The sequence below is a fragment of the Pseudophryne corroboree genome, chromosome 7 (genome assembly GCF_028390025.1).
Source record: "Pseudophryne corroboree isolate aPseCor3 chromosome 7, aPseCor3.hap2, whole genome shotgun sequence".
NCBI lineage: Eukaryota > Metazoa > Chordata > Amphibia > Anura > Myobatrachidae > Pseudophryne > Pseudophryne corroboree.
The window spans coordinates 460406298-460433335 of NC_086450.1; positions in this window are offsets into that span (position 1 = coordinate 460406298).

A 27038-nucleotide genomic window follows, 5' to 3' on the forward strand; every position below is an offset into this window, starting at 1 on the left:
ACAGTTTCTGGGAAAAACGTGGGAGTGGCTGGAGAAACGGAGGAGTGTCTGTGCGAACACTGGGTGTGTTTGTGACGTCAAACCAGGAACGTCAGGCCCTGAACTGATCGCAGATGCCGAGTAAGTGTGGAGCTACTCAGAAACTGCTAAGAAGTGTCTATTCACAATTCTGCTAATCTTTCGATCGCAATTTTGATATGCTAAGAAAGACTCCCAGAGGGCGGCGGCCTAGCGTTTGCAATGCTGCTAAAAGCAGCTAGCGAGTGAACAACTCGGAATGAGGGCCTAAGTGGAATGTTAGTGATTAGTATTATGGCTAGGGGGAGAAAATTCATTGGAACACCATTCATCAGACATATACATCAGAACTGATCATGACATGTGTGCCAGTATCCAGAAGATTAAGCTGTAGATGCAACAACTGTCAGGATCAGGTAAGTGACTGCTGGGCAACCAGGGACATACCTCACCCATAATAAAGCCTTTACTCTGTACTCAACCTCTCCACAATGACTTCTAATACAGGTTATTAGAAGACATTTCCTTAATAGAAGACATTGGGCCTAATTCAGAGATGGATGTGGGCATGAATTCAGCAGCATCTTTCCCAATAGTCACATCTTCTTCCTGATGCTAATGCCGCGTCCAATGTTAAACAACTGAGAAGCCCACTTGCTGCATCTTAAACCAGTGCATTTTCATCAATGTGCATATTTAGAGGCCAAGATTGACCCATGTAAGTAACAGAACTACCAAACAAATGTTAGCAATAAGTATTGTTGTAATAGTGTACCATACAGACCCATTAACTGAAACAATGTTACCGTTCTCATGTTTTCCTATTGTATGTTTGGTTTCCCTAATTAAAGGCCAAATTCAGATCTGATCGCTGCAACAGCAGTGATCGCAGCCTGAAGCCCTTTGTGTTGTGCGCATGTGCCGCGGCCGCACTGCACATGAACACACAGTAAAATTAAAAAGCATCTCACTGCTGTGATCGCCTCTACCTGATTGACAGGCGGGGCGGGGGTGCGGTCCAGACAACACTGCGGGGTATATTTACTAACATTCGTAATTCTCCCGATTTGGTGGGAGATTAATCACGAATGACATCGAAAGTGTAAAACTGCAACTTTTTGAATTTATTACGACTAATTTACTAAGCTGTCGTATTCTGCATTTTCGTGTTTTCCGATGTCGATGTCATTCGTAATTTTTTTCAGTGTTTTACGGGAGTGAATGGCAAAACACTGCCGACTTTAACACAATGAATCACGGCCGGATCTGTGAGATCTGTGCTGGGGTTCATTGTGCACCTTTTTTATTTTTAAAAATAGTTTTAAATGGTAAAAAAAATTGCGTGGGGTCCCCCCTCCTAAGCATAACCAGCCTCGGGCTCTTTGAGCCGGTTCTGGTTGCAAAAATATGGGGAAAAAATTGACAGGGGTTCCCCCATATTTAAACAACCAGCACCGGGCTCTGCGCCTGGTCCTGGTTCCAAAAGTATGGGGGACAAAAAGCTTAGGAGTCCCCCGTATTTTTGCAACCAGCATCGGGCTCCACTAGCTGGACAGATAATGCCACAGCTGGGGGTCACTTTTATACAGTGCCCTGCGGCCGTGGCATTAAATACCCAACTAGTCACCCCTGGCCGGGGTACCCTGGGGGAGTGGGGACCCCTTCAATCAAGGGGTCCCCCCCCCCGCCACCAAAGGGCCAGGGGTGAAGCCCGAGGCTGTCCCCCCCCATCCAATGGGCTGCGGATGGGGGGCTGATAGCCAAAGTTAAAAGTGATTGATATTGTTTTTAGTAGCAGTACTACAAGGCCCAACAAGCCTCCCCCACAAGCTGGTACTTGGAGAACCACAAGTACCAGCATGCAGCGGAAAAACGGGCCCGCTGGTACCTGTAGTACTACTACTAAAAAATACCCCAATAAAGACATTACACACACACCTTGAAAGTATAACTTTTATACATACATGCACACATACTTACCTATGTACCCACGCAGGTCGGTCCTCTTCTCCAGTAGAATCCATGGTGTACCTGTTGAAAAAATTAGACTCACAAAATCCAGGGTAGAAGGCTCCTCTTCTTCTTGTAATCCAATTGTAATCCATGCACTTGTTAAAATAAAAAAACGGATACCTGACCATGAACTGAAAGGGGACCCATGTTTTCACATGGGACCCCTTTCCCCCGAATGCCAGGAACCCCCTCTGACTTAAGTCCAAGAAGGTTCCATCAGCCAATCAGGGAGCGCCACGTTGTGGCACCCTCCTGATTGGCTGTGTGCTCCTGTACTGTATGACAGGCGGCACACGGCAGTGTTACAATGTTGCGCCTATGTGCTCCATTGTAACCAATGGTGGGAACTTTGAGGTCAGCGGTGAGGTTACTCTCGGTCAACCGCTGACCGCAAAGTTCCCACCATTGGTTACAATGGAGCGCATAGGCGCTACATTGTAACACTGCCGTGTGCCGTCTGTCATACAGTACAGGAGCACACAGCCAATCAGGAGGGTGCCACAACGTGGCGCTGTCTTACAGAAGTCCCACTTCTGCTGCTCCAGACTTCTTTTGATGGACCTATTATTGAAAGTGAAATTTTGTTATGGCCATTCCTTTACAAACATACCCTATACTACAATGGACACCTTACCTGCTTCCGCAGCATCATCATCATCAGATGTGATGGGAGTTACTGGAGGATAAGTAGTACTGCTTTTTTCAAACACGGTAAAAAAAAACAACCATGTATTCAAGCTATTGTTCATACATCCACCCATTATGCTTATAAAAATGTATTCTTTAAGAAATGATTGCTTTATTTTTAATATATACATAAGGACCGGAAACAAAAAAAAACACTACATAAAACAATAAACATTGTCCAATAGCCATATGCACTATGGAAAGTGCAACACAGGAAAACATGTACAGGACACTGACATAGGCCACAAGTAAAAATACATACATTAACAACCATAAACACACACATCTTCATTTTGTAATGAAAGTAAAAATATTACAGATGCAATATATAAATTTCTCTGTGATGTGGCACTCCAAACACACATTACCACTATATGAGCCAAACAAAAACAAAACACAAATTAAAAAATTAAACTGCAGTGTTGTGTCAGGGTACAAATACAAACTCAAACTGAAAAAACAAATAGTGAGTTTAAAAAAAAAAAAATATTACATTCTGTAATAATGACATTACACATGTAAGTGGTTTCCAAACCACTTTCCACTACTCCATCCTCTAACATGACAACCACTGTTTTTGAAACATTGCACATGGATAACCTAAATATAAAACATAGTCCAAATGTAAAAAAAAAATGTCCAAAAGGAAACCATTATTGCAGGACAATTCAATGACACACCAAGTCCAAACTACACATGCAAAATATACTGGAAAAAACACATGACATACAAAAAAGTAAGATGTTACATTGGCTTTTGGATAAACATTACCCAAATCAATGTATTTGCTGACACACACTTGAAGATGGGAGTTATATGCAACGTGACATGACACACATTTAAAAAAATAAATAAAATATATAAGGTCATAGAATGTTAATCAAAATACACATGCTCACCATTCTTCCTGGGCCTATCTGATTCCCGGATATGGGTTGCAGAGACTACTTCAGGAGGTATTACACTCCGCATGGGCTCCTCATAGTCCAGATATCTTGCAATATAGGGCTGCCCACCATCAGTTTTTCTAGCCGACTTCACATCCTTGGCCATTTTGGACTTGACACGTCACTTTATGTCATAGTTCTGTTTGCAGCACGTGTCCTCCGTCCGCTTGACCACCCCCTCACTATTCACAGCAGCAACAACTTTTGCCCACAACACAGTCTTCTTCCGTGTTGGCACCTTGGCGGACTCAGGACCAAATAGCTGCCGCTGATACTTCATCAGCTCACGCACCAATGCCACATTTTCGGCATTACTAAACCTTACATTCCGCCCAGTCTTAGTAGTGGTGCGTGGCTGCGGAGCTGTCTGACTGTCACTATCACTATCACTTGAGGCTGCTGCAGCAACCTCACCCACCTCCTCCACCTCACTAACCTCACTCACACTCACCTCCTCTACCTGACCGACCTCCTCCCCCTCACTCACACCCTCCACCTCACCCACCTCTGAGTCACACATAATTGTGTGTCTAAACACTTAACACAGAAAAAAAAATAGACAAACAACACACTCCTCCACTACCACTACACAACTCACACACACACACCCACACAAACACTGACAAGGGACTATAAAGAAAAATAACTTGGACAAAAAATGAGACAAAACCACAAAAAACAAGACTACAGGAATGACAAGACAACTTTCAAACACAATACTACACTCAGAAATCGCTAGCAACACTCCTCACCAAACCACAAATTCACCTACCTCCACAGCACAACCTCCCTCCTCCTCACCACTAACTAAACCCACGAGGTGCGGACAGTTTGGGGCGTATTTATATGGTTGCGCAGACACTGCTACATCTGAAACACAACCAATCACGAACGGGGATGAAAAACGAAACTAAAAGTGAAAATGCGGCCGGGGTCTTAAAAAAACCATGCCGTGTTTAAATTAGAAAAAATACAGGAAAAAACAACCAAAAGACGTACGCAAATGACAATGACGGACGAGAATGGGCCAAAAAAAACTGACTGGCATCGACATCGGAAAACACGGAAACCATAAAGTCGACTGCTTCCTAACTTGGCGTATATTGTTTCAAAAAGTTGCATGAAAATGCACCCGATAGAAAACGAGTTTAAACACTACACAAACCGACACACACACAAATATTAGTAAATATTGGCCCAGGATGGTGTTGGAATATATGTTTGTAAATGAGCTGTGTGACTATAATTAGTAATATTGGGCAGGTTAATATCCCCATTGGATCTGTGTTGTAATTTTACAAGACCATTTCAGGCCCTCTTACCATTCCAAATAAATGTACGTATCATACGTTTGAGTTCTATAGTGTCTTGTTTGGTTAGCAGAATTGGTAGTGATTGAAGTGGATAAAGAATCCTGGGTAACAGAATCATATTCACCAAATTTGCTCGACCTAGATACAAAAAGGTTAAGATGTTGCAATCTATCAGTGTATTGATACTATGTAAAATATTTCTTGAGTTTAGATGATATAAGTTATTTCATTTTTTTGGGGGGGGAGCTGCACCCCCAGGTAGGTAATTGATTTGGTTGCCCAAGCAATGAGTTCTTTCCCTGAACCATGCTGGGCGTACATATCCTGGCTTCAAATAAAGTGCAGTGGATTTCTCGAAGTTCACCTCAAAACCTGAAACCTGCCCAAATTATCTAATACGTCCAATCAGCGGCCCACGGATCCTCCGTGGGTTTGAGATAAATTAAAGGACATTATCCGCAAAGGCAGATATCTTCACACTCTCCATCCCTACTGTTATCCCCATAAAGCTATACCGATTCTACAATACTCTTAACATAGGGTCCAGGGCCAGTTTAAAAAGTAAGGGCAACAGTGGACAACCCTGTCTTGTTCCCCTGGACATCATCAAATTGTTCCCCATACTCCCATTGATTAGTATAAAGGTAGTTGAATAAGTACACAGTAAAGAACTTTATCAAATCCTTGAATGATTGTCCAAATCCTCTCCTATTTAGAATTTCATGAAGGTGGGGCCAGGAGACCATATCAAATGCGTTTGTAGCATCCAGACTTAAAAGCATGTTAGAGGAGGTTGGTTGGAGGCTAGCTGCCATCACTGCAGCAAAAGCGGTATGTATGTCTTTTACAGAATGTGGGTTCCTAGCAAAGCCTAATTGGTGAATTGTAAGCATAGAAGCGAAGAAGACTTGGAGTCTATTTGCTAACACTTTACCTAATATTTTGAAATCAACATTAAGTAGGGTTTTGGGATCAGAGTGGTATAGGTCTGATTGAAACCAGGGAAATGGGGTAGGTCCTTCTGCATATTTCGACAAAGAGCATAAGGGGCCGGTTTAATGCCTGATGGTAGAAGTTTATAGTATTCAATGGACTAGCTGTTGTGCACAGGTGTCTTATTTAAATGCATGGACATTATTGCCTTGACTATCTCTTCATCAGTAATTGGCACTTCTAGTTCCTCACGTTGTGAGGTAGATATGCAGTGGAGGTTGGATTCATCTAGTAGTCTAGTCATTAAGGCCTCATCATGTGGGGCTACAGAATATCATTTGGGAAAGAAGTCTTGGAACACTCTAGCAATATCACTAGATTTGGTGTAGAGCATAGTTGAATGAGTGTCTTGTATAGCAGTGATATAATGACATCTTTTGAAACTCTTAGTCATGTTCGACAGAAGAGTACTTGTCTTAGTGCCCCAATGAAAATTTTTTTTTTTAGTGTATTCTATTTTTTGTTGGTCTTGGGCTACTAGAAAACTATCTAACAGCTTATGGGATTCCTGGTATTTGTTATGTGTTATGTCAGTAGGGTTTGAGACATAGGGGTTCATTCCCAGTTGATCACTCGCTATCTAGTTTTAGCAGCCGTGCAAATGCTATGACGCCGCCCACTGGGGAGTGTATTTTAGCTTAGCAGAAGTGCGAATGCATGGGCAGCCGAGATCTGCAAAAACAGTTTGCGCAATTTCTGAGTAGCTCTGAACCTACTCTGCACTTGCGATCACGTCAGCCTATTCATGTCCGGATTTGACGTCATACACCAGCCCAGCAAATACCCAGCCACGACTAAGTTTTTTCAGACACGCCTGCATTTTTGCAAACACTCCCTGAAAACGGTCAGTTGACACCCAGAAACGCCCCCTTTCTGTCAATCTTCTGGCAGCCGTCAGTGCGACTGAAAACTTTGCTAGAACCTGTGCTAAACAACAAATGCTTTTGTACCTGTACGTCGCGCGTGCACATTGCGTAGCATATGCATGCGCAGAAATGCTGATTTTTAGCCTGATCACTGTGCTGCGAACTTCGGCAGCTAGCTATCAACTCGGAATGACCCCCATAGTCTCTCAAGATGGATTGTAATGCTTGTTGAAGTTCATCATGTTGAGATTGTAGTTCCTTCTTTCTTTTAGCTATGTATGATATGATATGCCCTCAAAACGTCTCCTAAAACAAGACAGCATTGTCCCAATGTTCTAAGTTGTCATCTGAGTACTCTGGCCATTTCAATCTAATAAACTTCTGAAACGGGTCTGAGCTAATACGATAATTGGGGAATATATAAATTATAAGAGATTACACATTTAATTTACAAATGCAAGTGAAATTACATTTCTAATCTCTTGTGTCCATTTTTTCTTTGCATAGTTGTGATGGTGGGCCCAAAGCAAATCTATGCACCATTTTTGCCAAACATTAGCTAGTTCTGTCACAGCACTAGTTACAGTAGTAGTGTTCATACTCACAAAAAAACTTGTGTATGCGTAAACAGTAAGTAGAATCTTGCACCTACCTTTACAAATTATTGGTACGCTGGAAGAGGAAAGGACAAGTAAAAATCAGGTCATTTATTTTATGTAATTTGGTGCACCAGCCAAAAAGTGCTCAATGTAGTAGTCCTAATAGCACTTTTGGGTATGCACAGAAAAAAAAAGTGTACTTTAATAGAGTAAACAAGAAGAGAAAGAAGAAGACTCTTTTGTGGGCGCACTCTTGGGACTGAGATAATCAATTCATTTTGCTAAAATGTAACTTTTATTAATGAAAATGTGTAGATATATCCTGGAGCAAATATATAAAGAAGTGATATAATCATTAACCAGTGAAGCACCAATAGTTATATAGTGGAATCAGTATAACGGTCATGTGTCCTATGTGTTCCTCTATTGGGTATCTGCAATGAAAATAACTATTAAATAACAGAGGATAAAAACCACATCTGACTCCTGGGCCTGGTCCGTCACCTACTTGTCTCCACTGTGGGTGTCGAATCGCATCACATACATATCCTGTTAGCTGGAAAATATGCAATAGACTGGATTCCCAGAGTAAAAATATTAGTCTAGAAGGAAGATGTAGTGGGTGGATCTGCTGTTAGTGTTAGGCACAGAGTCCGATGAAGCCATGGGTTCTACAACACTTGGTATTCCCATCCATACTGACCAAGCACAACACTGCTTAGCTTCCAAGATCGGACGGTATTGGGTGTTGACAGTGATATATGATAGTAGTATACCTTATGATGACTCAGGAATCACTAATGAGAGTCCACCTAACACTTGAGAGAGTGCTAGAAATGAGTGAAAACCATAGATATGATAGAATAAATAGTCAGAAGGAAGCGTAAAGCAGATCTTCTGTCACTGTTAGGTAAGTGTCAGGAGTGCCCAAGCACCGCCCCACACGACCCTTAAATAAGTGATGAGAGTCCGTTAGAAATCAAATGTGTATAATCATAAATAAATTAGCAAGGAGTCCAAAATAAACAATCATTCTATTTGCCAAAAAATGGTTCTCTAAAAAAAAAAAAAAAAACATAAATATGTCACCCTAAGATATACATCAACAGCTGTTTTTGTCTACTAGGAGACAATAGGATAAAAATCTTATTTTATAATAAATAAAAACACCAACTCCTGTTCTAAAGGAGATAATAATCCTTACATATAATATTTACAACTGCAGTTAGCTCAAGACAGCCCGTCAGTGGTGGCATGATGATAAAAATAAATGCAAACTATAAACACAGTTTAAAGCATCCCCAGCTCACCTGGATTTGAATTTCCTATATGTGCTAGCTGGGCATTAGATGTACCCAAAGTGCTGCTATTAGTGTAATTCAAGCATCTAATAATCAAATTATTAAAAAAATGAATGTGTCACAATGGGATATATATCAACAGCTTTATTTGTCTACTAAGAGACAATGAAGTAACAATCTTCCTTTATAAAATCAGGAAAAGAAAAGCAACAGCTCCTGCTCTAAATAAAATAGTGAGCCTTACATCTGTTATAGATATTGCAGCTGATCAGCTAAAAGCATCCCATCGGTGGTGACATGATGATACAATAAATGCATACTAGAACCACAGTTTGAAGTATACCCAGCTGCACTGGATTTGATGTGCCATGTGTGATAGCTGGGTATTACCTGTGACCACACTGCTGCTGTTAGTATAATTTGAGCAAGGAAACTGGAGACACTCAGATGGCGGAGGTATGTATAGATGGACCGGCCACTGGTAGGTATCCTGAAAACGTGTTTCGTCTGTTGCACAGGCTTGCTCACTTCTTTTCTTTATGATATAGGTTCTTTTAATATTTATTATGATTTATATACTGGTGCTGAACCTAACACTTTTTCTTTTACAAATAGTTTTAATAAGGCCCTGCAGCATTGTTCATTATGTCTTTCAGTCTTAGCCTAGCTGAATTCACTAGAGGAATCAGGTCCACAAAAATGTGCCCTCAACATGTATTGAAATCACGTCGCTCATTCCCAACACACAGCTTTTTGGGGTTGGTGTCCAGCTGTTACTGTTCTCAGCAAGTCCTGGCATCCCTAAAATTTTTAGGTACAAGTGCCATCCTAAAGAAAAGGATAAAAATGTCTCCCAGCGCTAATGTTGTCAGGTATAGAATCGATGGTCAATGTGTAATGGACCCTAATATCCAGGTCCTCTCTGTTCTTAAAATTGTAAAGTGATCCTAATACCGGTATACACAAGGACAATCACATACAACAAAAAACATAAAACATAAAAAACACAGTGATACACTAAATAGCAATTTATTCACTTGGAAAATCTTTATATTCCTCAGGTACGTATAGGTATATGGGGGTGGTTGTTATACCACAGTCATTGATCATATAAAGAATGAGTCCAATGGGTAAACATCAGTGATACGCTAGGTAGCGATTTATTCACTTGATAGATGCTTATATTCCTTAGGTGAAGATATGCATATAATATCTCAGTCACTGTTCATACAGGAAATTGGTCCAATAAAAGTTCTGGTTAATACCAGCCAACCAGTATAAAGTCCTTCCTGGAAAAGGATCAAGTACTAAGTCTGGAATCGTCAGTTATTTATTCTGAATGTCCAAGAATATAAGGTGCACTTACTTCAAAGTCACAGGAGGTCAGTAGAATGGGTGTCTGCCGGCTCCGCATTACACATTATATATATATATATGTATGATGAAAATGTTAAACCAATAACATTGAAACGTTGACCGCACAACGACTTAGTGTCTTCTTTTCCCGTGCATGGGAGCCATGAGTGCCGCTGACTGGGTTATGTATATATGTATTGGAAATTTTTATCCTGTGTTAGGTTAATAAAATATTATTTTATTTATAAATTATATTGTTTGTTTTTTAAGTGATTTATATTTCCATGAGCAGATATTGCCATTGACCATCGATTCTATACCTGACAACATTAGCGCTGGGAGACATTTTTATCCTTTTCTTTAGTGTTCCTGTGGGGATAGTGGAAATCCTCATTTTCGCTCCATAGCAGCTTGAGTTGATCAGGGTAGCACGACAGCACAGTCCTCTATTCCTTGTTTTGACAAGTGCCATCCTACCTGTGGCTACCAAAGCATATTGGTAGAAATAATTGGGAGAAACAAAAGATGCAGGTTACCTGGGACCTGTATTGCACCTGCTAAAAATGATGTTAAATAAAATGAAAAATTTTCAATGTTCACTTATCTTAAATACTTTCCTCTGGATTCAGTCTCTCCATACAATGACTTCTACTGAAGGCTATTAGAAGACATTGTCTTAATTGAAGACATTGGGACTGACTGAGGCATGGCTGCATATATCTTTTACCAAAGTCACATCTGAATCTTTCTGCTAATGACATGTAGTTCTTTTAAACAACAAAAATGCGAACCAGCCACGTCATTTCCATCAATGTGCATATTTAGATGGCTAAACATGGCACATACCTGTATACTGTAATTAACAGAGCTACAAAATGTATGAACAGTGTAAAATTCAGACCCATAACTAGAGGGAAAAACAGATTAATAATAAAGGCATACTGAAGAAACATTTTGGCAGTCAAATGGGTCAGCTTTATTTAATAATTTATTGAAAGGATTAAAATGATATGGTGGAGGGAATAGCTCCACATACAATATTGAAATCTTGCCCAAATAATCCAACAAAAGATGGAACGCAAATTCAGACCATAGCAAACAATCGTTTAGTTGGGTGCCAACTGCGTGACCAACACCAATAACTCAAGCTTTAGATGAACGCTCACTGCCAGACCATCAACTCAAGATGTAAATCCCTGGACACACTGCAGTTCAGCACACAGAAGCATGTGCTAGGCTGAAAAGAAAATCTGAAGCTGCTGCTTCCAGGAAAGGGGGGATCTGGGCCTCCACTGGACCTCTCCGTTAAACCTGGGCCCAGGTAATTTGTACCCTCCCCCCTCTCTTGGCACCACTGATCATCACCAACCACTCAAACTTTAGATGGGCCCAACTGCCAAACCATTGACATCAGCTCAAGATTAAGATGGGGGACCAAATGCAAAACCATCACTAACAAATCAAGATTTAGATGGATCCAACTGCCAGACCATGACCAACAACTCAAGTTTAGATGGGGCAAACTGCAAAACCATAGTACTCAACTCAAGATTTAGATGGAGGAACACTATCAGACCATCGCCAAAAAATCAAGATTTATATAAGGGAAACTGCCAGATCATTACCAGGGCAGTAGAAAGCCTAGCTAGGCCCAGGTTCTTTTCAGGGGGTGTGGTGTAATCACGGGAGGCAACGGCCATGCACCCTTACAAAAAAATACAGAAACATTTTTATTTTAATCACTTCCCTGGCCACACTGCAGTCCTGCAGGGCTAAGGAAAAAATCTGTAGCTGATGCTTTCAGTTAAGGGGGGGACCTGGACCCCCATTGGGCCTCTCCATCAGACCTGGGTCCAGGTAATTTGTACCCTCCCCCCTCTCTTGGCACCACTGAACATCACCAACAGATCAGTATTTATATGAGGGCCAAATGCTAGACCATCACCAACAACTCAAGCTTTAGATGGGGGCTAACTGCCAAACAATTGGCATCAGCTCAAGATTAAGATGGGGACCACTGCCAGACCATCACTAACGAATCAAGATTTAGTTGGATCCAACTGCCAGACTATCACCAGCAACTCAAGTTTAGATAGTGCAAACTGCAAAACCATAGTGATCAGCTCAAGATTTAGATGGGGGACCACTGCCAGAGTATCACCAAAAAAAGCAAGATTTAGATTGGGGTCAACTGCCAGATAATCACCAACAAATCAATATTTAGATGAGGGCCACCTCACAGATCATCATTAACAACTCAAGCTTAAGATGGGGGCTAACTGCCAGACCATCGGAATCAGCTCAAGATTAAGATGGGGGACCACTGTAAGACCATCACTATCAAATCAGGATTTAGATGAATCCAATTGCCAGATGATCACCAACAACTCAAATTTAGATGAGGCAAATGCAAAATCATAGTAATCAACTTAAGATTTAGATGGGGGAACCCTACCATACCATCACCAAAAAAAAACAAGATATAATGAGGGCCAACCGCCAGATCATCACAAACAATTCAAGCTTTAGATAGGGGGCTAACTTCCAGACCATCTGCATTAGCTCAAGATTTAGATGAGGGACCACTGCCAGACCATCACTAACAAATCAAGATTTAGATGGCTCAAACTGCCAGACCATCCCCAACAACTCAAGTTTAGATGGGGTAAACTGTAAAACCATAGTAATCAACTCAAGATTTAGCTGGGGGAACACTGCCAGACCATTACCAAAAAAAACAAGATTTAGCTTAGGGTCAACTGCCAGATCATGACCAACAAAACAAAAGATTTAGATGAGGGCCAACTGCCAGATCATCACAAACAACTCAAGCTTTATTTGGGGGCTAACTGCCACACCATTTGGCATCAGCTCAAGATTTAGATGAGGGAAAACTGCCAGACAATCACTAACAAATCAAGGTTTAGATGGATCAAACTGCCAGAACATCACCAACAACTCAAGTTTAGATTGGAGCAAACTGTAAAACCATAGCAATCAACTCAAGATTTAGAATACTGCCAGAACATCACCAAAAAAAAATCAAAATTTAGATTAGGATCAACTGCCAAAAAGTTACACTGGCACCAATTTTGTAACTAACCAAAATAGGATAGAATCCGTTTAAACCCTAGTATTGGCAGAGAAAGCACCTGAACGCCTACAACAGACGTCACTGTTACCATTTTTTGATGCAGAACTATAAAGCTGACATTCGGAGTAGCTAACTTGCAAAGACACAAGATCTCTCCCAATCAGGAAATCACTGGTATAAACCAGCACCTCATCCCCAAATCTTCAACCATAACCTGTAATAGATCTATACAGATTAGCCATAAACAGTAGACACCCCTTACACTTTTAACGCTTGCTCCATGAACGTATTCTGACAGAGATGAGTGGTTTATATTGCAACATGTATATGAGTCTACAGTATTTCTTAAACCTGATGCTATCATAAATATTACAAAACAAACAATATTATATAAGCACACATACTGTTGGAAAATACAGATTGAATTACAGTATGTAAATATTTCACAGTATTTTGCCTACAATTAATGTCACAATGTTACTGTATAACAAAACTAAACTGTAAATTAATGTTGAAAAGTTGAGATAAAAAAAAAATGTTTTGCCAAACTATGTTTCAAAACTTTGTAATCAAACCCCAAAGGCTAAATGTATGGGTGATGCAATTCAGTAACTTTCTTACCCACATAGTATCAGCTTAATTAAAACACATTGATTATGGAGCCACACTGTATAAATAAGAGTCTTTCCTTTCTTGTGTCCTTTTCTTATGGCAATCTACAGGTGAGTTGTGATCTATCTGCTACATTATAATATACAATGCTAAAGTCCCTGATCTAGAGCTATGATGGTTCTGGTATTGAAGGACATTTTGTGTAATGATTTTTCTTGTATTATCATATCTCTTATTGATGCTTCTTTTAAGGTGAAGCAAAACATTTAGAGGAATATTTCCTATCTACTGTACTGTAGTTTCTATGAGGATCCCTGTAGGACTCACCATGATGTGTGAGAGGCTGATTAGACAGGATATTATGTCTGCACTAAGCTCTATACTGATGGTAAACACAATGTTACAGATTTCAGTACTGATAACTTTAACAAATTGATAAATATTACAAGATGGTATTTCATGCTGAATATGTTTATATAGTATGAGAGATAGGATTATGGATTCATAGTAGGGAAAAGGAGGAAAAAGGTAAAAAAAAGGATTTGAAAGTATTTTGTTTGTGGGCAGTGACCTTACTGTTCTTTATGCTAAATGCCATATCACTTTTTTAAATGTTTCTAACAGCATACACTTTATATCTAATATATACAAATATATTGAATACATCTTTTCCTTCTAGAATCTCCAAAGTAAATGACAGAATAAGTATATAATATACAGGGAGTTATATTCTTTTAACATCTGAATGACAACATTTTAAGTTTTAGTCATTTAGCTGTAAACTCCCTAAACTTGTATGTGTACAGTAGATCTTCATGTAAATTCAGCTAATTGCACATCATGGCAAAACTCTATATCCTGGTTAATCTGGCTGGCATGATACTCCAATTGTTTTATAAGAGCTTTTGCTGGTAATAAGATATTCGGGATAAATAAAGTGATTTTCAGATTATGATATAGAGTTTCGTATTACAGTTTTGTTTAAAAAAAAAAAACCTGCAAATGTCCCACAGAGCCAGCTATAGTATAATACCTGATAGTTCTACATGTTAAAAGTTAATGTCACTAGGACCAAAGTTTGTTTTTATTTGTTTATTTTATTTTATTCTCTGTATTAGACACACTTATATTAATAGACAGATGTGATATATACTGTATAACCTTTATTTCATGTAGAGATGTGTTTAAAACCACAGCAAATTTACAGGATCCTCCTGTCACTAGTCAGTGCTGCAGGGGGGGCCTGCTCTTCCTTCCATCTACCTATCCTGCTTGCTTATACTGTGTGATCCCACTCACAGCATAACACTGACATGTCACATACAGACCTGTCCTCTCATACACAGACAGAGGGACAGGTCACTGCCTCCCTGCAGCAGCTTTACAGTATCCTCCTATCAACAGTCAGTGCTAATGGAGGACCCTGCTCTTTCCTCCATAAGAAAATTCAAAAAATGCATATTCTAACGCCACTTAAACTGTAAAAGTCAATTTTAAAATTTCACCCAGCTGGTGAAAAGAGCAATGTGCTAGACTGAGCCTTTATGCAGGTCAATCTAGCACCAGCAATAGCGCTATCGCTGTAGGGGGTACACACAAGAGATCCATACTTAAAATCTAAGCAATCTAGTCAGATTGCTTAGAATATAAGAACGAATCTCTCCCGTGTGTACCCCCCTTAACTTAAAAGTACTTCATATAGTAAGGTGATATATTCAGTCTTCCTGAGTGTTGTCATTATAGAATGCAATACTATGATCAATGCTTCAGGTCATGTCTGTTTTTTATAACATCCTTATGGTGGAATTTATGCTATCCTGTAGTATAACTAAGAAACTAACAGCAGAAGTGAATATCACAATACAGGGGCAGCAATAGTTGCAGATTTTAAGATATGACACGAATAGCAGCTAAGAGTTTTCTTTTTTTTTTTTTCTTTTTTTTTCAAAGGTGTTTTTATTGCAAATTGGACAGTAAATTTAACAATTCAACAATACAAAAAGAAAATCATTGCATACATTTTCCAAGAATTTTCCTTCTTCCAGGTATAATAAAATAGACACTTATTACGTTTTTTACGTTGTAATCATATAAAAGAGAGGAAAAAAACAACAGACTTAAAAAAAAGGAAAAGAAAAAAGAGAGGAAAAGAAAGGGAGAGAAAGAGGAGGTAGAGAAAAAGAAAAAGGGGAAAGTGTTAGCCATGCATGTCCAAGTCATCTGCCAGGTTTTAATTTAGGAAGATAGGTGGATCTTGTACGAATATTCTAGTGTCATACCAGAGGGTCATATGGAAACATTTATGTATTTGCTGTCTGGTTTCTATGGGTAAGGTGTCTATATAACTTTCCCATATTGAAAAAAATTGCTCAGTTTGAGAATTCTTATGAAGCTTAGTTTCAGTCCATTCAAGTTTAAACACTTGAGTCAATTTTTCCTTGAACATATTAAGTGATGGGGGAGTGGAGGAAACCCATTGTTGTAATATGCATTTTTTAGCTACCTTGGAGATGAACAGTAGCAGCTTTTTACATCCCACTGAAATTTTAGGAATGTTTGGCAAGAAGCCGAGTATAGCCCATTCTGGTGTCAATTAAAGAAAATTCACCAAGTGATCCACTGCATACTGTCTTATTGTTAGCCAAAAACATTGGATCGTGGTATATGTTGGTATAAAGTTGCGTCAAGGCAATTACATTTGTGACATTTAGACGTAGTAGTCATCCCGATGAGACTAGAACGATGCAGAGATAAGTAACCTCTTCAGAAAACATTGAAAAACATATCTCTGTATGATGTGGCGGATATTGTTTTAATAGAGTACAGTAAAGTTCTCAGAATAGCCTTCTCTTCTAAGCTGGGAAATTGTGATTGCCATTTAGTAATGACTGTTTGAAATTGGCCTGTATGATAGGGCTGTCTCAATATTTTATAAAGATAAGTTATGGCTTTTTTGGATTAACTCACATTTAGAAAGGCCACATCCAGTTGATTATGACAGTCTTCCTTGCTTAGATAAGTTATTACTTTGTTAGTGTAATGTTGTGCCTAGACAAAGGTTAAGTCACACAATGGTAAAAAAATCATATCGGGATTTTACTTGTATATAGGTAAGAGGCTTTTTTGAGTCAAAATTTGCAAGGTGTCTTACTGAGAGAATTCCCTGGACGTGCCATGATCTAAATGGTTGTGTTGCCATACCATGTTGGAAATTACCATTGCCTAGAAATTGAAGATGTAGAGAATATAGAGTGTGAAGTTTGGCTTTATTACGTGTCGTGTGCCATGTCGACCATGTCGACATTAGTAATGGGTTGTCCAATAAATACTTAGGAATGTCATGTTTAGGTAAATGCAAAAAGTAGGTTAGATCAAGGTTTGGAAGAAACGGTTGTTCTAGTGTATAATTGGCATATTGGTCCCTCTTCTGGAGCCAATCTTTGATGTACTTACACGTGGCTGCTAGATTATATAGTTTAACATTGGGAAAATGTATTCCTCCCTCCTCTCTGGTTTTCTGTAATATTTTTAAACTGATTCTTGGTCTTTTCTTAGACCATATAAAGTTCCGGAATAATCCCACTATTTTCTTTTCATCCGATAACTGAAGTATAAGTGGGAGAACTTGCAGCGGATATAATAATTTTGGAAAAGAGATACGTTTAATTAAATTAGCCCCGCCCAGGTACAATAATTGGAGGTGCTGCCATCCTTCCAAATCTGTCCCCAGTTTTGCAATAAGTGGGGTTATATTTGCATAATATAAATCATGTATGTTTTTGGTTTGTTTTATCCCCAAGTACTGTATCTGAGAAGAGGTCTATCACAATCCTCCCAGAGTGGTGTTAGGTTTATAGGGGTGACTCCCTAAGGCCATTGCCGTTGACTTAGATAAATTTATCCTAAATCTGGAGATTGAGCCATAATAATTAAGTTTTTCAAATAGGGGTTCCAGGCTATCTCGTGGGTTAGAGAGAAAAAGTAATAAATCATCAGCAAAGGCCTGTAATTTTAATTCCTGATTCCCAATCCTCGCCCCTTGGAGGGTCGTCCATTGTTGTAAGTAGTGCAAAAGGGGGTCCAATGCAAGATTGAATAGTAAAGGTTACAATGGACAACCCTGTCTTGTTCCTCGTTGCATCAGTAAAGACTTGTCGAGAAGGCCATTTATCAACAACCTGGTGCTAGGGTTTAAGTAAACATATTTAATCATCTCTACAAATGTAGTTCTAAAATCTCTAAAATCCAGAACTTTAAATAGATATTCCCATAAAATTTTGTCAAAGGCCTTCTTGGTGTCTAAACTTGATATCACAGTTGATGATGCAGTGTTTGTTTGTGAAGAGGTTACTACTGCAATAGCTGAGCAAATTCCTAGAACAGAGTGGCGACCCATTGTAAAGCCTAGCTGGTGTGGCGTTAAAAGAATTGGCATTAAATCTTGTAATCTAGTAGATAATATTTTGGCTAAGATTTTGTAGTCCTGATTTAACAGTGCAATTGGCCTATAGGATTCCATTTGAGAAGTGTCTTTATCTGGTTTAGGTAGTAAAAGTGTTAGGGCTTCATTAAATGATGGTTAAGCAATTTTGTCATCAAATATTTGTTGGAATAAAGCCAGAAGCGTTGGGATGATATCAGTTTTGAGTATTTTGTAATAATTTGCATTAAGTCCGTCAGGGCCCGGTGCTTTATTTAGTTTGAGGGAATCTATGGCTGTGAGAATTTCTTGTTCTGTTATCGAACTATCGAGATAATCTTTCTGTTCTGTTGTCAGTTTGGGTAACCCCACTTTTTCTAAGAAATCCATAATGTCTTTTTGATTAGGATCACTAGATTTATATAAACAAGTAAAGTATGACTCTAGCAGATTTAAAATCTCAGGGTGAGAAGTGAGGATTGAACCAGAACTGCGGTCCTGAAGTTTAGTAATGTAAAATCTTTTCTTTTGCTGTTTGGCCATAAAGGCTAAAAGTCAACCTGACTTGCCACCCCAACGGTAATATTGGTTTCTCCTATAATCAGTTCTAAGTTTTGCTTCTTGCAAAAGAAAAGCTTCTAGTAAACACTTCTCTTGTAGATAAGTAGTTTTGTTTTCCTCTGTAGCTGAAATTAAATACTGATGGTGTGAATGACGTAATCTGCTGGTTAAAGAGTGTAATTGTTCTTTTTTATCTTTATCATGCTTAGCCACATAAGATATGATTTGCACGCGCATCACTGCATTCGAGGCCTCCCAGAATAAGACTATATTGTCCCAATGTTGTATATTATCATCTACATAGGCCTGCCAATTAATTTTTAGATATTCTTGGAAATCATCATTTTGGGATAAATATGTTGGAAATCGCCATAATTTAGAGGTGCAGAGGGGGCTTTTCCTTTCTATGTCACACATTATAGGGGCATGATCTGAGATTATAATGTTATCTATGAAGGTATGAGAAACCTCCGTGAAAAAGGAATCTTCTAGTAGGATATAGTCCTATCGTGTAAAGGTGTCATGAACTATCGAATGATAAGTGTGTTCTCTGCTAGTACCATTCTCCAGATATCTAACAGTACATGCTGAGAACATAAAAAGGATATGCCTTCTCTGTGATTAGAGGATGGGGTCACTGGAGAATCAGAATGATCCAAATGTGGATCATGTAGTGAGTTCATGTCACCTCCAACAATCAAGTTAGGAGTAGCATGTTGCATTAACAAGTTAGAAATGGATTGAAAACATGCAAAATTGGGTGAATTATGGGCATAAAGGTTTACCAAGGTGAAGTGTTCACCATGTCTCGTAACATTAAGCATGAGGTATCTACCTTCTGAGTCAGCTATAGTGATAGTTACTTTGTAATCGAGGTTCCTAGCGAATAGAATAGCCACCCCTCTTGTTTTCTTACAGTAAGAAGCCGAAAAACAGTCCCCTAACCAAGGGCTTTTTAAAGTGGAAGGTGATTTTTTTAACCAGTGAGTTTCTTGTAAGAAGATGATGTCTGGATGTGCCAGTTTTAAGTGTGTGAGGACTCTACATCTTTTGATAGTTGAATTCCGGCCAGCAACATTCCATGATAATAATCTGAAGGAATTTGAAGTAACCTGTGGGATTTTCAAGTTAGATACCTGTGTTTGTGTCATCCTATACCATTCCGGACAGCTGTTGCATGTAGTAGTCGGACATATATGTAACCTGCTCTGTCCCAGCAAGCAGAGCACGGGGGGGGGTGAACTTACAAGGTCCAAACCATGACCTGGACATGCAAGGCCTGAGAAGAAAAAGAGGAAAAGAAGAAAAGGGGGGAAGAGAAAAAAAGAAAGGGAAGAACAAAAAAAGCAACGATTTCACCATTAACAGTAGATATATTACTTTTAAGTTTGATGCATTACCCATTATAGATAGGGAAAGCAATCAAAACCACACAAGAAGTAATCCACAATGTGGTGTCACTAACAATATTAACTTATAACAGTGTAAACTTTCACCCATTTGGGGACAGATTATTGGTTTGGGTAGAATGAGTGATTAAGTAATTTCTGGCTTGGATGGGATCTTCAAACATTTGTGTTTTGCTTCAGCAGTTACTCTGAGTTTGGCAGGGTACAAAAGAGCGAATTTAATGTTATTTTCAAAAAGGTGTTTACATATTGGGGTAAATTCTCGGTGGTTTTGAGTGACTGAATTTGAAAAATCTTGAAAAATCAGGATTTGAAAATCACACACCTGAAGGGTACGATCTTGTCTATACGCCATTAGAATGTTTTCTTTGTCCCTGTAATTCAAAAATTTTGCTATGACCGGCCGCGATCTTGAATCTCGAGACTCTCTGACGATCTGTCAGAGAGTCTCGAGATTCAAGATCGCGGCCGGTCATAGCAAAATCCTATACGGTGATCCTATACGGTGTGTGCTCGTTCAATCATGACTGAGCCTGATGAGGTGGGAACCTTCAGTATAGATATGATGTCACTGCTAAGGAGCTCCATCAAGTCTGTTCCCTTTACAGATTCAGGGATGCCCAGGAACCTCAAATTACTTCTTTAGTTCTATTTTCTAAATCTTCTAGTTTGGCTTCTAGCTTGATATTAAGATGGGCTTGTGCCTCAGCGTACTGTTTGAGTTCTGAAATGGCATCTTTGTTAGTACTAGTGCGTTGTTCCACCTCAACCAAATGTTTAGTGTTTGTTTCTAGATGTGATAGGATGGTATTTATAGAGGCCTGAATGGCGTCCATTTTTTGTTCTATTTGTGAAGTTTGTGCTGGGTTCAGCAAACTAGAGGAATCACCTGTGCCTCCAAAAGGGGGGCTTTTTGGAGGTGTGATGGACAGTGAAGAGGTAACTGAGTTATGGGCAGCTGGGTATGAGGTTTGGGTGTTTTTAACCTTAGTTTTGTTTTTCATTGTTGATACTTGGAATCTATCGAAAAATGTGTCCATGCTATGGGTGTTTAGCTTGAGCCAGAAATTTGGTAAGCCCCCAGAGAGGTATGAAAAGTGTCACATAGTATAGCGATCCAGTTAGTGACCCATTAAAGATTTGAATCACATTTTATTTATATATTTTCTATTTTATCCCTTCTTTCCTTTTCCTGTGTTAAGCTGGAGAACCAATTCCTTGTGAAATTCAACGTCACAATTGCATGTATACAATCCAATGAACTGTGTCTAAATTTGTTGTTAGTGACAGTAATAATTCACTATGAAAAGAAGGGGGATACTTAAGCAAATGGCCTATATTACTACTAACGGTACTATCTGTAGGCCAATAAATATTACTGTGTATATTGTTATAATGTAATACATTTCAGCATCTAGGTTCAAAGAATATAAACCTTAAACTTAAAGCATTTGTATTTTTGATATTAAGAGAAATTTGTATATTAGCCAAACTGCATATTGTTATACAATATATAACTTGAGCACCAGTAATATAGGTAACAAGTATTTAGGCTATATAATTTTCTAGAGAGACAGTACCTAGATAAGAGCTTTAGGTGGCACTGTTGTACAAGAGTATGTCTAGCTTTACAATACTTAATTCAAGTGTCAGTAATACAGGTAGCAAGTATTCAGACTATGCCATTTTCTAGAAAGGTAATACCTACAGTAGATAGGAACTCCAGGTGGATGATGTGTCTGTATATACAATATTTAACTTGAATGTGAAATTACCAGATAGAATATTATACCACTGTATCACCACTGTATAACCTCCCAAACACAATACCTGTCGGTGGATATCAGCAAAGGATATCTGTTAGAGTAGAGTAAAGATGAAAACATAAAAACAAACAGAAATAAGCTTGAAGAAAAGTCTGACATCTGCTCAGATGGTAGAGGAGAACTACTGTACACTGAATAAATTATGGTAAGGTAAGACCCCTTTCCAAAGTGTACAACACGCTGGTGATGGTGTAGCAGTCGCTAAACACTAAAGCAGGTACCAAGTCTCCCCCAAATCGCAAATATTATCCAGTGTACGCTGGAGAATCATTGAGTTTTTGCTTAGGTCAATTTCTGGTGTTTAGGAGCACCACTGATCCCGGTCCCGGGTGCAGCGGGGCCCTGCAATGAGAGCGATAACTTCTTCCCTGGGTGTTCAAGTAGCGCCAGACACGGTATATCCAGCCAAGGATCCAACTATCCCTCAGCCTCCCCAGGGCCAGGCACCACACATCAGCTCACCTACTTGCGGTGGAATAGGGCTCAGCATCTGGTCTGGGAGAGTTCTCCAGTGCGTAGCCAAGTTCAGGGGTGGGTGAAGTGGACGCCGCACGTGACGCAACAGCAGCTCTCACCACCAGCGGGTGTGCAGGTCTCAGATCCGTCGGGCCAACTCCGAAGGCTCGGCGCAGGGAAGCAGAGAGTAGCGCCGGATGTGACCTCTGGCCGCGCAGTCCCGGCGACGTGTGTGAACGGCCAGCCGTGCCAAGCGCTGAGATCCCAGCAAAGGTGTCAGATGGGCGCAGGGTGGGCAGAGCAGATGCAGCAAAGGACAGCGCTGCACCGTCCAGCCGCAGATGTCCTCCAGCAATCAGAGCCAGGAAAGATCATCCTTCAGGCAGCAAACACAGTGGAGAAGGGCAGGAGAGGGTCCGCACCACACTTCCAGTGGGAGAGATCAGACGTGGCTAGTCCCATCCGCTCTGCCGGGACCCGGTGCCACACTCCCTATGAGAAGAAGCAGTCAGAGCAGGTTCTATTCCCGATCCCTCCAGTCGCACAGCACCTGCAGAAATTATCCAGAGCGCAGTTCCAGCAGCAATGCGCTTCAAACTAGCAAGGTCACTAGTTGCTTCCACCGACACAAATCCACCTCACCAGTGTGTGGGAGAGTCTGTTTTATGAGGCCCTGTTAGTGTGTAAGCTCCGTTAGGGTAGAGGAATGGCCCGAGACCATGCCATCCAGCATGGCGATCATAAACGCCTCACAGCAAAGGCTGAAATCCGGGGAATAAGAAATGATCCATTCAGTTTAGACAGCTTGTCCAAAACCCCGTTCCTCCAGGATTAGTTTTAGCTGAGAGTACCCCAAAAAATAATCAGTTTGGAGGCTGGAAAGAGGTAGATTGTAGGTACCGAGAGAGAGCTGTTGTAAAAAGCGGCCATACACGATGCTCCGCCCCCGGAAGTCGCTAAGAGTTTTCTAACATTTAAATATTACTGTTCAACGTCACTGATCAGTGCAAATTAATTTAACGTAGGGCTGACAGATAGTATTGTGAGGTGATTGAATACTAATAAGCAAACCCAATAAAAAACGGAACTCTGAGATACATTCCCAGTCATATCAATGTGTACAAACAAGGGGCTATTGCAATAGGTAATGCAAAATTTAAAAAATTGCATAAACCAAAATAAAATAAATAAAATTGGAGGCAGTAATATAAAATTACTTTACAGTAAATACAAGTCTGTATTTTCTTTCATAATCTAATTTATATTTTTTTTAAATATGTTTTCTAAACCATAAGGATTCCCAAGATTAATTAAATACATTTTGTTGAAAACTAGTGGTTCCATGTGTACTATAGTATTATTATTATTATTATTATTATTATTATTATTATTATTATTATCTGTTTCATATACTGCATATTAAATTTGACTGTGCTTTAAAATTGGAAAGAACAGTGATAAAACAAAATTGTGTAATAACATACAGTTACAGAGGTAGGAAGAACCTGCTGAAAAGCTTATTCTCTGTACTGAAATAGGCATTGATACACAAGGATAAGTGTTATCTATTGCAAAATAGTCCACTAGATTGCAAAGGTTCTTGGTGAGCTATATGACATGGTCACACAGAAAACTTGGCCAGGGGTCAAGAGAATGTGAAAGTGAAGAGAGAGAAAATATTTAAGGATATGGGTGGACTGTACAGTGGGGATGTACTTGGATAGGAAAATTTATAAAGGTTAAGTGGGTGGTTCCGGAATTTGATGAGCTTGCCTGTAAATTTTCAGGACTGATTAGGAGATTAGAGGAGAATCATATTGTACCTGGGAGAGCATTCCACAGAGTGGGTGCAGCCCAAAAATATGGGAGGAAATTATGAGTGTGGTTGAGAGACGTAGATCTTGTGAAGAGTGAATAAGTCAGGTTGGGAGATATTTTGAGATAAGCGAACAGATGTAAATTGGTGTCATTTGGTTAATGGCCTTGTGTGTAAGTAAAAGTATTTTATATTGACTATAATAGAATACAGATAACCAATACAGAGGCTGACAGAGTGGATCCACAGATAATGGACATCTGGTGAGGAAAAGTAGGCTCACAGCTGCATTCAGAATGGATTGTAGTGATTAGAGTCTCTTTATGGTAAGACCAGTAAGAAGAAAATTGCAAAAAATCAATGCGGGAGAAAATCAGAGCATGGATTAGAGTTTTTCATGTGTCTTGTGTAAAAAAGGGTTGTGTTTTGGATGTTTTTTAGATGCATGTAACATGATTTGGAGACAGGTTTAATGTGGGGAACAAGGACAGTTCAAACTAAAGGATGACACATAGGCAGTGAGCTTTTAGGGTAGGACTTATTGTCGAGTTCTCAACAGTGATAGAGATATCAGGTTGCTAATTACAAATGGTCAGAGGAAATATAATCAATTCTGTTTTGGAAATATAAAGTTTGAGGAGGTGAGAAGATATCCAAGATGAAACTGCAGAAAAGCATTTAGTGACAGAGATAAATACAGATGGTGACAAACCAGGGGGGCTAGGTAAATTTGAGTATCATCCATGTACAGATGATACTGAAATCCATGAGAGCTGATTAGTTTGCAAAAAAAGTGTCATAGATAGAGAAAAGCAGAGGACCTAAGACTGAGCATTGCTGTACTCCAACTAAAAGAGATAGCAAAGAGGAGGTGGATTTAGAGAAGCAGACACTGAAAAAGCAATTAGATAGGTAAGAAGAGATCCAAGAAAGTTTGTATGAGAAGAGAGTGGTAAACTGTGTCAATAGCAGCAGAGAGATCTAGAAGAATAAAAAGTGATTAATAGCCTTTAGACTTTGCAGTGACCAGATAATTCACTACTTTAGTCAGTGCTGTCTCTGTGGAGTGTTGGAAATTAAAGGCTGACTGAAGTGAGTCCAATAATTTGTGTGAGTTAAGAAAGTGTGTGAGGCAAGTGTAGGCAAATATCTCAAGTACTGTAGCTTGTAGGGGCATGGGACGGTAGATTGAGAGAGAGTTTGGGTCAGAATTAGTTTTTTTCAGGATGGGAGTAATCACTACATGCTTGCACAGTAAAGAGAAGATACCAGTAGAGAGAGATTACATATTTTAGTTAAGGTTGGGATAATCACAGGAGACAGAGCTTTACTTATTTGCAAATGTATAAGATCAAGAGGAGAGGTAGTAGAACAGCAGGATAAGAAGAGTGTTTATACTTGATCTCCATTTGTGGGAACAAATGATGAGAAGGTGCCAGAGGGTTCGGGAAGGGAATTGAGCAGGTCACTGGCTGAGGAAGAGCAAACCATTTCATCTTAGATCTTATCAATCTTGCCCTTGAAGTAGGAAGCAAGATCTTGTGCACTAATAGTGGCTGGTAGAATATTTGGGGGAGGGTTGAGATGTGATTTAAATGTATTAAAAAGTTGATTGGAATTAGAGGTTTGAGCAGAGATGAGAATTTGGAAATATGTTTGTTTGGCAATGTCCACCGCATTACAATAGGAGTGATAGTCTTATGTATGAGAAAGTCGCTTGGAGTATGAGATTTACTCCATTTATGTTCAACCTTATGTAAGGTTTTTGTATGTGTCTTGTTAATTTAGAGTGCCATGGTTGACATCTAGGCCTACGTGTAGTGTGATGGGCAACTGAAGCCACTTAATCAAGACTGCAGTATTTCAAGAGTCTGGTTCAGGTGTAATACAGCCATCTCAGGAGAAGTGAATTAAAAATTTGATGAAAGCAGTTCTTGTAGAGAGGAAGAAATGTCTTGAAAATTGATACCATTTATATTTCTCTGGGTTTGAGGATGATTGGAGAACTTCAGTTACAATGAGTTTGAAGTAATGGAGGGGAGCATGCAGGTGATAAGGTGGAAGGTTGTGATCTCAGAGAAGGAAAGAAGTGTTAGTGAATTTAGAAACTGATCATAGTCTGGTGAGTACAAGGTCAAGGCAGTGGCCCTCCTGATGAATAGAGGAGTCAGTCCATTGGAAGAGGCCGAGAGAGGCTAGAGAGTAGTTTGGAGGCATGAGCAGCAGATTTTAGACTATCAACAACTATATTGAAATCAACCATGATGATGCTGGAGATGTCAGAGGATAGGAAGTCAGGGTGCTAGGCAGAAAATGCTTCAAGAAAGTGGGTGGGTTGCTTCTGTGGGTAATAAATAGCTGCAAAATGCTGAGTGAAATATGTGTAAATCCTGAAAGAATGTACTTCAATTTATGTGAATTTGAGTGATGGAACCTTTAGTAGAACTGTGTATGTGAAAGAGTGGGTTAGTAGTATTCCAACCCCATTGTAACCAGGCCTAGAAGTGTGTGTAAAATAGAGAACACCATGTGATAGTGCTGAAGAGGTGGGCCTGTTTGTATGTGTGAGCCATGTTTCTGTTATGGCCAGCAGGTTGAAATTGTTAGATATGAAGAGGTCATGGATGGATGAAAGTTTGTTGTAAAAAGAGTATGGTGGGTCATTTTGGGAGGTACGGTCAATGTATAAAGATAACTTCAAATCTCTTGAGTGTTAATAGGAAAGGAGTGGATAATTGAGGCAGCAATATG